At 48.1% G+C, this 15276-nt stretch overlaps 1 protein-coding gene across 1 annotated transcript in view; it reads right to left on the minus strand.

The window, feature by feature from the left end:
• Window positions 1-15276, minus strand: part of FSTL4 (follistatin like 4) — a 440804-nt gene that overhangs the window by 302374 nt on the left and 123154 nt on the right. The gene's annotated exons all lie outside the window — the stretch shown is intronic.

The following is a 15276-nucleotide window of genomic DNA, read 5'->3' on the forward strand; positions in this document are numbered from 1 at the left end:
CTGGCAGACTGCTTCCAGGCCCATCACTTAGGCAGGTGTCTCAGCAAGAGAAAGGTGTGCCAGGTGCTGGGCACCTCACTTCGCAGCCCCTTGGTGACTCCTCCTGCTGGAAGTTGAAAATAAGACCCGGCCGCATAAGCCAGGGGTGGTACTCACCCACCTAGCTCACTACCTCTGGCACCACCAGGGCACCAGGGCCCTCCTCAGCGCCACGTGGGTGTTACTGCTCCAGTGTGTCACCCATGGATTGCAGACAACGTCATTCTGCTGAGCTAGCCCAGACCCCGGGACCACGGTCAGGGCAGCTGGGAATGATGCCTGGACTCAGTTCACGGCCACCTGCATTTTGGTTTATTCCTGAGGCAGCTAACGAGCAGTACAAGGGATGGCTATGAATTAGGATGTAAGGGGGTGAATGGGGCTCCGTCCTTCCCCCTGTTTTCTCATGGAGGCGCACTGGAAGCTCCTTGGAGAATCTTACTAAAGCCGCCTGCTAAGGAACAGGGCACAGAGCCATGAAACTGGCGCCTCTTAGAGTTCTAGCTACACTGGCTTGCTAAGAGCAATGCCTCCACTCAGGCACCAGGTTAGCTATTGAGTAAACCCCACTCCCAGGCCTAACACCCAGGTTCCACATTCTTTGCGCACCAGCACCGGGCAAACTCCCCTCTGATCTTACAGCTCAGTGGGGGAGACACACCTACCCAACCAATGACCAAGTGCACGGCAGGGTGACCTGTGAGCTATAACAAGATGCAGGAAAGCGTTGAGAGAGTCCCTACAAGAGCTGGGATCCAGGAGTCCTTCTCAGAGGAGGTAGCATTTAATCCAGGCTCTATTATGCTCTATGGGCAGAATTGAAAGAGGTCTGAAAGAGAGGGCATCTCAAGCTGAACGAAGGCACAGGTATGTGTCTGAGGGTGGCTGGTAGTGTCACCAGGCCAAGGGGGCAGGAGGCAGAGGAGAGCAGAGGGGGGTAAGGTTGGGAAGTCAGCTCAGGACCAGATTGTGGAAAGGTGGGACAACCAGCCAGGGGACTGAATTCTCCTTTGTGTACTGGGAGGGGTAATGTCTACAGTTCTGAAAACCATGAGCTGCATTGGCCAGGGGTGCAATGGAGTCAGGGGATCTGCCAGAAAGATCAGCCCAAGGAGAAGACAACAGCCCAGGGGCCCATAACCCAAATGCTGCGTTGAGACCCATCCATGCTGAGCATGTCCTCCCTTCCTCCCTCATCCGCCCATCAAAACTTTGCTGAGCACAACTGCCCCGGGCACCATGCAGGCTGAGTACACACTGGAGGAGAGAACCAGCATGATTCCTGTCCTCTGGGTACCTGGGATCCAGCGCACCACCTATCAATAAACTAGTAAATAAAACATGATGATATAAACCATTAGTATGTAAACATGAATTGGGATAAGGGCTGTGAAGAAAATGAATAGGTACAGGGACAAGAAAATAATGATTGGGAGAAACCTACTTAGAGGGAGTAGACCCTGAGCGGTGCCTAAGGATGAGAAAGGGGGTGCTGTGTGGAGGGCTGGGGGCTGGGTGAGCACTGCTCCTTGGAGGAGGCCAGAGTGGCTGAAGCCAGAGGCAGACGAGAGGGGGAATGCACTGAGGTTCGGGAGGTGGGAAGGAGTTAGTTCTCGCAGGCAGGCCCGCTGGGGAATCGGATGCTACTGAAAGGGCGACAGGAGCCACGAGACGGAATTACTTTTTAGGTCGATCGCTCCGCCACAGGAAGAATGGGCGGTGGGGTAAGAATGGAAGAGTGTGGAGGGGATAAGAGTCTTGGCTTGTCTAGGTGGTGGCACTGGGGGTGGAGATATGGACAGATTTGAGATACAAACACAGAAGGCAGAGCCAATGAACTTGATGCTGGAGATGGGAAAGGGAGGAATGACAGAAGGATGACTCAGTTTTCCATTTAACAAATGGGTGGATTTTAGTGCTGTTCCCCGAGGTTGGTAAGACCAGAGGAGACGCAGAGACTTCTCAGGGATGGCAGAGGGGATATAACAGCTCTGCTTTGGGCATGTTACACTTGAGATGCCAAGTGCTAATACGAGAAGGCCAGATCTTCCATAGGTTAGAACAAAAGAGGAGGGTTCAAAATGACAGGGTAGGCGCACGCATCCTCCTGAGACTCAATTAAAATGACCTTTAAAGAATAAATCACAGAAATGAAGAGAACGAGAGAGGTACACTCAGTGAGCGAGGTATTTAAAGACATGTCTCGAAGAACATTCACTGGCGAGCAGGGCAGAGGGCACCTCAACCCACAGCCTAGAACATGCACCGAAGGGGCAACAGCTGCACGACCCCTCCCACAGAGGCAGGGCTGAGATGCTCAGTGTATGGGAAACTCCCTCACCCAGAAAACACCCAGGGGGTTCTTCTCTAAACAAATGGGATTAACTGCCTGAGGAGAGCCACGGCAGTTAAGGTGGGTGTTGGCGCCGTCCTCACTCTGGCACCTGGGCCACCCAGTATGATGTCTGGCTCACACCAGGCTCATTCTCAAGTGGAACCTCCAGCTGACAAGCCCTGACCATCAGCATTTGTTACTCTTCATTATTACACCTGGAAGGTCAACAAGAATCGCCAGACCCACAACCCAAGACAGAGCAACCTGAAACCAGATCAACAAAAAAAGGGAAATTAAAGAATACCACACACAAAGATAACCTACATGACAGAAGAAAACTAAAAGTAAAAGCAGAATTCAAACAGAAAACCAAAAATTACTAACTAGTATCCTCAAATACTTTCAAGGTGTCACTTGTAGAAATCAGAGAATGAGAAAGTGTGCTTGGAAATTAAAAGCACAATTTTTGAAATAGGAAGTTTAATTCTCAGTTTGGATGATAAAACCAAGGGAATTTTCCAGAATATAGAATAAGAAATATGGAAACAGAAACTTTGAGAGAAAAGGTGTGACAGCAACTATTGACCCAGGAGGTTACATATTCAATTAAGATTTCCAGAAAGACAAGAGAGAAAACCAAGAAGAGGGGATTATTGAAAAAAAATTATAATTCCTTTCATTTGAGGAAGGATAAATATATTCAGATTGAAGAGCCCACAAAAGGGGCCACAGAGCCAGACACATCATTGCAAAATTTCATAACACCAAGAATATTAATTATTATTTTAACATCATGGATTTTTTGGGTAATAATTTTTATTTTGTAAAATACTGTATTAAATATTTATCTTGGTTATTGAGTTTTTGTGCTGAAAGTGAGGGCCTTGGTCACCTCACCCTAATCCTAATCACCCCATTACATACCAGGCAGAGATACTGGCGATAAACTAGTGAAACAAAGTGCCTACTCTCATGGACCTTAAAGGAGACAAAGAGATTATCCTACCAGCTTCCAGATAGATTAAAATGGGTCACCCACAGGGAACAAAAATCAGTCTAGCATTGGACTTGTTATCAAAGACTGCTTGCTTGAAGATGATGCCTTTAAAAGTAGGAAGGTGTGGTTTTCTCTACAAGCCTACATTAACTATGCTTCCGATTCCCCTTGCAGCTAGATGGTGTCATGTGATTACTTCTCACAGAGAAAGTGTGATAGAATGATATATCACCTCTAGGCTGGGCCAGGTAAGAGATGGTGGGCCTTTTCCATACTCCCATATCCTTGTCTCCAGTGGCCTTGGAGACCACAATATAGAAGGAGTCTCTCTAGGTCCCTGAATTATTGTAAGGATCAGAGAACACCCCAGTATTATGGAACAATGAGCAGGCTGTGATGGGACTGGATAATCAACTCTGTTATGCCACTGGTATTTGAGTTATCCTACCTTGACTACTAGAAGGAAAATTTTCAACTTGTAACTCTACATCCAATCTGTCAAGTACAAAAACAGAATAAAAGCATTTTCAGACATTTGAGGAGTAGAAAGTTGAACTCCTGGACACGCTTTCTTAGGAAGTTACACAAGGGTGTATGCCAGCAAAAGGAAAATGTAAGCTAACAAAGGAAGAGTCAGGACATCCTAGGAAGAGTGGTGCAACTGAAAAAAAAAAAAATTCTAGATTGGAGCAAGAAAATGAGGCTCCAGAAGAGAGGACTTGAGGCAAAAGAGACAACTGATGATAAGTGAGAGCGTATGAATGCATGTGAGGATATGTGAAAGGCAACTGAGGGAGGGTGAAAAGGGAGACGCTATCTGAACCTGATGTCAGAAAGAAAGTCTTCACTGAGTGACACAAGGGGTCAGTATGCTGGCACACAGAGAATGAAATGAAAAACTAGGACATGATTTGACTCTCCAGGGAACAATATTTCATAGTCATAATAATAGAAATGTAATTTATTTGTCCTCAACTTTTAGAATCAGCTTATAGAAAAATGATGGGAGGCCATTCAAATGCTGACATGATAGGGACAGATCTTGGCCATTGAATTCAACCACAGCCTCTGAAGATGAATAAACCAGAATTGGAATAATGATGTGAGTTTCCCAAGGTCCCTCAGAGTGTAGCAGGGACTGGAGGAACGTGGCCTTGGCTGTTGGCCTCATTATGACCTGTCTCGTGCCCTGCTCACCTGCCTGGATTCACTACCAACAAGCTAGGCAGAGGAAGCTTGTGCCTCTGACTTTGCCTTCTCAGCAAAGCCCGTGCTGACTTTTGCAGAGTTCATCATCCAGTTCCAGTTCTGAGAAGTCTTCCCGGCCCTGTTTCTTTAGACACTTTTCCTCCCAATAGGGACAGCTATTGATTCCCTCTCTAGAGAAGATAACCTTGCCTGTCCAACATGTGCTAATCTAGTGCTACTCTGTTCCTTTAGTTTTGGCATGCTATTGGAAAGGCTCCAATTTGAAAGGAAAAAAAAAATCAATGGTGTGCTTTGTAGAGGTGACACATCAAAGCATATCAGCCACTCGGCAGTTGGCCAGGAAGCAGCACCACAGCCCCCTGGTCTGCAGAGTACCAGGGATGGAGTGCACTGCGTGGCCTGCCAGCCCAGACTGGACAACACGGCTCCTAGTCATGTGCAGTGTGTCCCTCCCGGGGCCTCTATGAGTCTGCAATCGAGAGTGACCAGCTTGCCACCTTCGGCAGCCTGACCAAGGGGTTATGGCGTCAAGCAGTCAGCTAGGCCCATCCTCTGCCTCCGGACCAGTGCCGCTACCTTGATATGCTTCCTTAGAGTGTCTTCTGCATTCAGGAATTTAGGGAGGACAAATAACCGAGACAGAATTTCCAGAGAAATCTAACTCCAGGGGTGGCATAATCCATCCCACAGTAAGAAACAGATTTCAGGTCTCACCTCAACGCTTCCTGCTGAACTTTCTTCCCATTCTATAGGTTCCGTGGGGCTGCATTGGAGCTGGTCCCCATCTTCAGTGCTACCTATGTCACCTCTGGAAACTGAGATATCTAGAGTGGTGGCTTGTGCACAGCTGGTGCCTAAGAACCAGGGAATGAGACACACACACACACAGAGTCTCTCTATGCCCCAGCTTTTGGGCCCTGCATCCTGCTCCCTGGCCGAGCCCAGCAATTCCAGTCATACTGCCTGAAGAGGCAGGACAAAGAAGAGAAGAAGCCAAGGACCTGCTGAGAAGCAGCGAGTGCTCAGGACCCAGCTAGAGGACGTGACACCTCTGTACCGGGGAGGGGGCGGCTCAGACTCTCCCAGGGTCAGGCCCTTTCCACTCCAGCCCACGTGGGGAGTGCACAGGCCGAAGGGAATGCCAGGACTTGCTTATCTGTGTTAGTCGCCCTATCCCGCAGCTGTCACCAAGGGCATTCGGTGCTCAGGGATGGGCAAACCTCCATGCATGACTTACGGTAATGCGTGATTTACCGGCAGGCATTGCAATATTGAGCAGCTATTTGCGAAGAAGGGCTTTCGTTATCTGCTCCCCTACCCTGGCATTAATAAGGAAAGCATGCCTAATTGCCAAGAGTGGTCATGTAAGGAGAGAAAACTCTGAGCTCCAGGGTCGGTGGAAAGGGCTGGCGCACAGATTACTCTGAAATTATCTTTCCTCTGTCTTAGCAGCTTCCTTTAAGGCAATAAACAAACAGCAATTTCTTCACAGTTTTGACTGATACTTGGCCGTTGAACTAGTTCTGTGATTTTAACCGATGGTCCTCTCTCACTCCCACTACCCCATGGGAGGAAATCAGCCTCCCAGGGTCCTTGGGCAGCCTAAGTCATCCTACGGTCCCGAATCCTCTTAATACTTGGTTCCCACAGCCCGGCCTCAATGGGAGGAGACTGAAAGAGAATGAATGCTTAGCTAAAGGGGGCTGTGAGCCTCATGTCCAGCCCAGGCTGGGCCCAGGACACGGCCTTGACAGACATTTAAGTAGGGGAGCATCCTTAGCTATGAACTGAAACTCAGCTCCAGGCTTAACTTTCCAAGAAGTTTGCTCTGTCCAGAAACCTGCATCAATTTTCCCAGTTAACTACCAACAGGTGGGTGAGAAGGGCACACAGCAAAATGTCATTTATAATTTAAAATTCATTACTGAAAAGGGTTCTGCAGTAATAGTCCGACCTCAGTCATTTCAAAGATGCCTTCACGATGGAGGCGGGTTTCTAGGGCTACTTTCCTCGCCCCCCTTACTGGGCCGAAGCCCTCCCCCACCCAACCCTCCTGTCAGAAAGCTGTTTTATCCCTGGAGAAGTTTTATGCCAGGGGTATATGACCAGAATACATGAAGGTCTTTTAAATTTATTTTCAATAGCCCTGCTACTCTCTTCTCTATGAAATGTTTAGCGTTTGACTCGTTATTTCTGTGGCAAGCAGTCTCAGGTGCAGGTGGCTTTGTAGAGATGGCAGGATGTCACAGCAAGGTAATTGTTTCTCTTTATTTCCTCTAGATAAAGCATAAGTAACAGGCAAGCGTGAATCATTGGGCAGTGCTTCCATCCCGGCCTCCAGCGATAACATAAACCAGGAGACTGAATTTGGAGTGGTCTGCATACTCTGCTCCCCAGCCCCCAACTCCAAAAATCTGCCTGAGAAGCAGCCTGCATTCACGAGCCACTTCTGCTCCCCGCCTGTCCTGCGTGTGCGATAGGACCTGCTTTCTAGAAACTCTGAGTGGCAGAACTGCCTTTTAATATCCACCCTCAAGAGTTGTCTGGGCAGGCGGGACCAGCCTCCTGGGGCCCCGTGAGAAGGTGGCAGGAGGGTGCCGCGGGGGGGACCAGTAAGAGTAGCTGAGGCACAGAAGGGCGCTGGAGGGCAGAGGAAGGTGCGAGAAGGGAGGTTCACAGAGCAAAAGCAGAGATCACGGCATCAGACCAGAGTCCTGATGAGTATCTGAACCAAATGGAATCAATCTGCAAACCTTCTGAAGCTTCGTCACTTAGCTTCAAGTATATTATGTTAAGTTCGATTACAAAAAGGTGAAGGAAGCGGAGACCGAGACATCTCGTGTTTCTGCGCACAGCCCCACCTCCTTACCTCCTGTATACCTTATTACGATTTGCTGTTCATACAGAGCCGACTTCAGCTTTAAATGAATATTGGTCTAAGCACTTGGTTCAGCAGTACCCAGTGACTACCTTATACCAATGCTTTTATACCTCAGAAAAACTGGAGACGGAGAACAAAGTTTGTTTTATTCCCCCTCCAAGCATTTTAAGCAGACAAGGCATAAATATTCATGAGTGATAGGAAAGCTAGCTAGAGAGCAGTTGTGGTGGAGAAAATGGTTCTGTGAAGTTTTTATAGCCCAGCCACTTACCTCCGTGGTAAACTTTTACTCAGAAAAAAGCGCATCAGATGTCAAATTTACTATCGTCACCAATGAATGTTCATTCTCTGAGGAAAGAGAAGTGTCTGTCCCATGAATGCTTCCACCATGTTCTCCTGAGCCCTCACTTTCCCACCCCACCACTCTTCCTTTGTTCAGGAGGCAGAGGTAGGGAGGGCTGTCTATGGAGAGCAGACCTTGCTGACCCCATGTCAGTGGGATACACATGGATTGATCTTCAGAATTACATACATACATTATAACTATAACTGGAGGACTAATTTCTAAGTTCTTTCTAATGTCATTGTGTAAACCCCAGGGGATGGCTGGGTGAGGGACCAAGCTAAGCCTGGCTCAGGGATACTCAGTCCTTGGGGCTGGGATCGTAGGATCCTTCAGGTGGACCAGCAACTGACCCATCTGAAAGTTATACCCATAACCTGGCCTCTTTGGCGAACACCTGGGGCTGTGCCTGGCACATAGTACGTGCTCAGTGAATCATTTTACTATTGAAGACTTGTGTGTTCTGCCATCATCATTCTGCTCAAGGAGCCAACAGACTAATATCATTGATATGCAAATGTTTACCATCTATGTTGAAAGTTTGGTTTAAAACAACTGCTCAAGTGACTCATTAATTGTCAGTGAGAAAAAAAAATCTAGGAAGGAAGGAATGGAGGGAGGGAGGGAAGTAGAGAGGGAGGGAAAGGGTTAAGTATTGATACATTCCTCAAATCTGCTAATAGCTTAGTTGGTGTATAAGAATGTTGCTCTGATTTCTCAAGGGAGAAAGTCAAATTCCTCATAAATGATCAATAGTTCTGCCATTTTTGCTCTGCTATTCTAACAAATTCCACTCTTTCCACTCCTTCCGGTAGATTACCATCGTGTTGGGCATTAACTTTATGCTGCCTACTTCACTCAATAATTTTCACACTTCTCACTGGATCCTCCCAGCAGATCTGTGGAGATAGGGCTTATAATGTTCCACCTTCCACATGAGGAAACTGAGGCTGGAGAGCATGTGTGGCTTGACCAAGGCCACAGAACTTGTTAGTACCAGTACTGTTCCCTGTTATTCCCAGATCTCCGCTCTTAACCAATTCCCAGTATTTCTCTTTTTAGGAAGATACAGAGTGACAGATGTGACCCTTTAATGTTTTGTCTGCTTCTCTTCTGAGAGAACAACCTGCTGAAATTTTAATTGGCTTGGGCGACAACTTTTCTAAAAGCATCTTTTTCAAACTTTATCTTCAAAACTCTGCAAAATCCTTCTTTTTTCCCCTGAGAAGTGGCAGTTTTCTAGAGAATTCAGACAGAAATTTGCCCAGGTAATTGATAACTCTTTTCGTGGGTACTGAAGCACACCTCTCACTGGGGACATTTCATATTACTTTATGCTTCAATTACTAAAAAGTTCTCATTGTGTGGCTTGTGTGACTTCAACAGCAATGACATCTGAGGCAGATGCCAATCCATTAACGCCAGTGGAACAATTTTCTCTTTCTGAATCTCACGCTGGTACATATCATTGTACGAGCCAGGTTCATTAGGAAGGAAATTATATTCTTCCATTGAAGGTCCCCAGTGAACCAAAAATCACTTTTGATGTTCCTCCAAGATTTTACTAATGAAAAATATGTGGGAATGAACCACATAACCAATTCCGTGATTTTCTTCTCAATAAAATTTATGCTGTACAAAGCCAGCATTGTGGCCCCAATTGGATTTAGACTCACGTAGCTACCTTCATCCTCACGATTTATGATGCAACTGTACACACAAATATTCTAAAAATATCTCGACTGCTCATCTGAAATTCTAATTCTACTGGTGAGCTGCACGTCGTCTGTCTCTGGTCTGCTTCTATAACCGAATGGGGTCCAAACCACAGGCAGGAGCATCTTTAACAGTGGGAACAGGCAGGGGATAAATAATGCATTTTCAGGCGAGAGCCTTATTTAGCTGCAGTTTTAGAATGCATTGCCAGTATTACAGACTTGCAAATCTCATCTTAATTTCTTCTGTGATTTTCTCTTTAAGGTTCTCCATTGGTCCCCTGAGTCAAGGAAATGTGGAGTTTATCATCTGCCTGATCAACAATGGCTGAGTTCACTTAAGTCGCCTCATCTATTTCCTTCCATCAGATCAGGACAACATTTTAATTTTTCATGAACGGCAAAACTATAGCTTTCTACGCGGCCAGATAACTGGGGTAATTTGCGCGCACACACTGATGCAGCTTCAGCTGAAGGCTCCTGAGGCCTCTGAGCTGCCCCCAGTTGTGGAATGGAAAGGATGCTGCCTTGTCAGGTGGGGTGGGTGGCATGGGGGAGAGAACCTGGTGTGTACTGATCCCACAAAGTGTGCAGAGAAGCCACACGCACCCACAAGGCAGTCCATGGGTGTGTCCCCGAGGTATACAGATAGAAATGATTTTCTCTGTTGTAAATCTTTGAATATTTTCCAGGCAAGGCGAAATTATTTGGGAAATTCTTTAAGGAAAATAGAAATTTCAAATGCTGGGGGAAAAAATCTACAGAAGTTTAAAATAAAAATGCTAAAAAAAATTCTGAACTCCTCATTACATTTTCTCACATTACGTTATGTTATTTCCTTCATAGCACTTACCACTATCTAACACTCAAAATTTTAAGTTTGTTTACTTGCTAATTGTCTCCCTCCACAAGAGTGAGAGTCTCACGGAGGCAGGGACCTTCTGTGTCTTGCTCACTGCAGAGCTCCCAGGGCTGAGTCCTGTGCCAGGAACACAGAAGGAGCTAAATAAGTGTTTGCTTGGATCAGTGAATGAGCCAGGAGGCACCAGCCTGCGTCTCCCTGACTCCACTGATCACGTAGCTGTAACAAGGGCAAAAGCTGAGACTCAAGTTTCTTTTTCTATCAAAGAGGATGATACAGTAGCCAAAAAGTGGAAAAAACCCAGCCCTTCCTTAACTGGTGGATGAATGAACCAAATGTGGAACACAGGACTGTATATAATTCAGTAATTAAGGGAAGGAAGCCCCCTCTGTCCTAAGCAGTGTTTTCTGCTGTTTTCCCCAGAGATGTCTCTCAGCAGTCCCCTTAGAATCCCACATCTAATCCTTAAAGCCTCTGCTTTCGAACGACCTTTCACATGACCCTGAAGAAATGCTTCACTAGATGATGGGTCTCTGTTTCCCTAGGAAGAGAAACTCAATTTTAAAATGGGGTTTCTCTCCCGAAGTCTTTGCCTGCCTTTCAGCAACACGTCCAAGAAAAGGGCAGCTTCTGACTGAGCATATCGCATGTGAGGCCTGGGGGGCAAGGGGTGGCAACGGGCCAGCCCCTGACACAGATGCAGCCCTGGCAATCCCAAACACCTCCGGGGTCCAGGCTAGAGGGACAGGGGCTGTTGATCTCATAAGCAAGGCCGCCAGGGGCTAGGGACCGTGCTGTTGCTGAGGACGCCCTGAGAGTGGGCACAGGGCTGGTGCCTCCACAAACTTGCAGGTATGTGGTCCAGGTCCCTCTGGCCTTGAGATGTTTAACCCCTGCTTGGGGGCTGGGTCATAGATTTTCCTTTTTATCCTAATCACTCGTGAGCTCCCAGGCATTACTGTGGAAGGAACTCAGCACAGGTGGTCAGCTGCTCAGCTCAAAAGACATTTTATTCGTACACTCATTCAACAAATGTTTACTGAGTGCCCACTGCGGGCTGGACTCTGTGCCACTGTCTGTGTTCACAAGGGTGACAAGTCAGCACAGTCCCTGCCTGCAGGGAGTGATCCAGAATTGACCCACCACCAAGGGGGACAGTCCTGCCCCCAGAGATGGCAGCCTGATGCAGGAATAACATGGGGGTTGTAAACTTGGGCTCCTTTTGTTGGCATCTAAGAGAGCACCCCTACAGTGCCAAACCCAGGGGATCAGGCAGAGAGAAGGGATCCTGTCTCTTGGGACTGATTTGTCTTGAGAAGGGCAGGTTGAGGGGCGGCGGGGAGGCAGCTGACACCAGGTGGGAAAGAAAACCATCTGAGAATGATGAGCAGGACCACAGTCAGGCCGTGTCTGCCTTGCAGACGCAGAGTGGGCGTGGGGTGAGGAGGAGACGTTGGCGTGCCAGAGAGCGGGGGACCCAAGGCCTCCTTTGGAGGGGAGAGGTTCAGGGATCCTCCCTTAGCCAGCGCAAGGGTCAGCTGCAATTTCACAAGAGGAGGGAGGCTCAGAGCGGGCCCACTGGCGGCTCTGTGTCTCTGGCAGTGATGACCCCTGACCCCACGCAGACAATCCTTAGGGGCCACACGGGAGTGCTGTACAGAGCCTGCAGGCTCGCACGGACCAAAGCCATCCACAGAGAGCATATGCACCCAGCAGAGGGCGTGTGGCCGACTGCGGGCCCCTGCTCAGCGGCTGTGTGTACACATGCCCCCGCGCGTGTGCGCACTGCTGTGAGCCCACGCCCAGCGCCCATCCCAGCAAAAGGGCTAGGATATGCTGGCTGGAGCTATGACTGGAATCTCTCCAAAGCCTGACCTTCTAAGGCCATTCAAACACCCTATGGCTGGGTGAGCCATCACCTGTTCTTTGACCGTAGACCACCCCCCGACCTGGCATCAGACTGGCCTCACTATTCATCCTGGAGGCCAAGGCAAATTCACCAGGCAACCTTTTCCTTTTGGTGTCACGGTTTCACAGAGCTTCTACCAGTTTTTGTGGCTTGGCGCGGTACACGTGCCTCATGGGAGTGGGAGGAACCAACAGGTCTCGAGGGCAGGTGGGAGCCTCTGGGCAGGGGTGGGGGCGGGCTCAGCAGAAGATGAATCTTTCCCTGCTATAGTCCTGCTGCACGGCCCACCACCTGCCTCCCTGGCCCTCACCCAGGCAAGTCTCCCCAGAGTCTGTACTAGGGGTGCTGGCTGCAAAGTTCCCACCACCTCTGGCTCCTCCTGCAGCCTGCCAGGCCTCCCAGCAAGAATGTCCACTCGCATTTTCTTTCTCTAGACCTTTCTCCCCGTCCCCCTACTCCAAATCTCCAGCATCCATCACTCTCCACGCCCAGGCTCCAGCCACGTGCCTGCCTTTCAGTGCCCCCAACTGGCCCTGTCCACTCTCTCCCACATGTGTCTCTGCCCAGGTGGCGGGTTCACAAACGCTCTCTGTCCCCTGGGTGTGGCACCTTCTCTGCTACACGGCAAACCGGGCAATTTCTTCATCTCCCAGGCACGGCCCCTTGAAGTGAATGGAAGGCAACAGCGGTGCTATCACCACCTTTGAGGTCCCTCTTTGCAGAAAATTGAAATGTAGAAAGAAAAAAAGGTTTTTGAGAAGGCTGGTTTACTTAAAGGCCTCTCACACAGAACTCTGATGATGACACTGGAAGAGAGGCCACTTAAACAAATAGGATGTAATATTTTTTTAATAAAAAGAGTAAAAATCCTGCTTTCTTAACTAGCCAAGAAGGAAAAGAAGATGATACTAACTTATATGCAAGAAGAACTATATTCTCCTACTTTGTAAGAACCATCATGTGTCAAAGAAAAACATGTTTGTATAAGGTTTAAAACAGCTCGTCTGAGAGTCCTCATCCTGCTTTTGCCCGACTGTAAAGAGAACTTCCGCTTTCTAGGCCCCCGTTGTTTTATGTGCACTTGGCAGCCGCACTTTTTATACACGGCTCAGCAATGGTGTCTACTGTCTCTTAAGTGACAAAATAACACAGTGACAAGAGCCTGGTGCCAGCATTCAAGACACTTCAAATCTAGCCCCACTTTTACAACTGATGTCAGCATGAGGGCCTCAAAGTCCCTTCCTGTGAAATGGGGATGCCCTCCTTTAAGGATAAATTGAAATCATGAATGTGACAGCTTAGAGCTCTCTAAATGCAAGCACCTTGTATTTATTCATTAAGCAACAATTCTTACTATTGCTGCAGGAAAGATGCAATTTAGGCTGTCTCAATTCAAGCTTGATTTGACGGGTAACTTCACCCAAAGAACTTTCCTAGCTCTTCTCTTGTTTTTACCTCTTTGTCAAGGATCTCAATACATTTATATTACCCTTGACAGTAGCTGTGAATTTTGGCTTAAAAATGAAATGTGACTGCCCCGGGTAGTGCCATTCCTCAGCCCAGAAAAAAAAACAAACTTATGAGACATTCTAGAGCGATAGGAGTTTATCCCGATGGCCCTGAGAGGACCCCGCAGCAGCCCACGCTGCAGGCACATGCGTTCTCTTAGCATGAGCTTTAGAACAAGTACAGAGGCAGAGTTCACAGTCCCAGCTGGCTCTTAGGAGCACATGCTAAAGAAACATCTGTCTGGAGATTCGCGGAGTGAAGCAGGAGGGAGCCCTTTACGGGCAGGTAATGGCACTGCTTCCCATGTAGGTAGACCTCGCCACTTCAGGCTAGTTGGGAGGATGGCCAGCCTGTGTAGCAGTGGCTGAGCTTGGGAACATTGAAAGTGAAATCTAATTTCATTTCAGTTTTGCAGCAACACAAAGTAGAAAGAATGGCCAGGACTTGCTGCTCTGCAGAGGTCCTTTAAACCCACTTTATAAGAGGTAAAGAATTTATAATCAGCACATTCCAAGCCAGTTTTCAAATGGGAGCAGCCCAAGCATCTGCAAACAAGCTGTTGTCTTGAGCGGGTTGGCCGGGCAGGCTGCAGGCTCGGCTGCAGGCTCTGCCCAGCTCCTTAGCAAACACTCTGTCCCTAGAAAACTCAGCCAGTTTCTGCCTATCAGATACTATGTAGGAGACTGAGCTGTTGAGGTCCAGTGTACATGGGCACAAGTTGGTCCTGAACTACGGTTATCTGAGGGAGTGCATCCTTCTAACCCCAAACAATTAGCTGGGGCAAGGCACTTATTGCAGAAGACAAACTCTCCTTTAAGTGGCAAATTACTATTTCCTCTAATCCTAGACCAGGCTCACCGTCTTTTTGTTGGTCAATGGACATATGCCCAAGCTGAGGAGGGACTACTTGCCACTGGGAAAAGACCAGTCACGGGAGGATTAGCTCACACTCATGAACATATCACCTTCATGTAGGCATCAGCAAGACACGGGCTCATGCTTGAGAGAGAGCACAGTGTGTGTGAGAGAGAGACGGGGGGAGAAGGGCTGGCTGAGAGATACAGACAGGGACAGGGAGAGACAGCAAGAGAGGAAGGGAGGGCGGGGCAGAAAGACAGGAGAGAGAGAGAGAGACGGGGAGAAAGACTGAGGGCAAGAGACTGACAGAGAGAGACACTGATCAAGAAAGCCAGTGAGGGAGAGAGACTATGAGAGTATAAGAGAGAGACCTAAAGAGAAGAGAGGGAAGAAAGGGGGTACAGGGAGGGAAGAAAAGACTAAGACATGCGAGAAGACAGACCTTGAGAAAACCTTGAGACAGAGATGGAGAGAGACTGAAGGAAAGACTGAAAGAGGCTGAGGGAAAGAGACATTCCTCGAAGGAATAAGAGAAAGGGACAGAACTCCAGCAAGCATTCCCACCCCTGTTCTGTCCTTCACTTTCTTTAAAACTAGCTCAATCATCAACCAAGTCTGA

Source organism: Stenella coeruleoalba, assembly GCF_951394435.1.
Source record: "Stenella coeruleoalba genome assembly, chromosome: 3".
Lineage (NCBI taxonomy): Eukaryota > Metazoa > Chordata > Mammalia > Artiodactyla > Delphinidae > Stenella > Stenella coeruleoalba.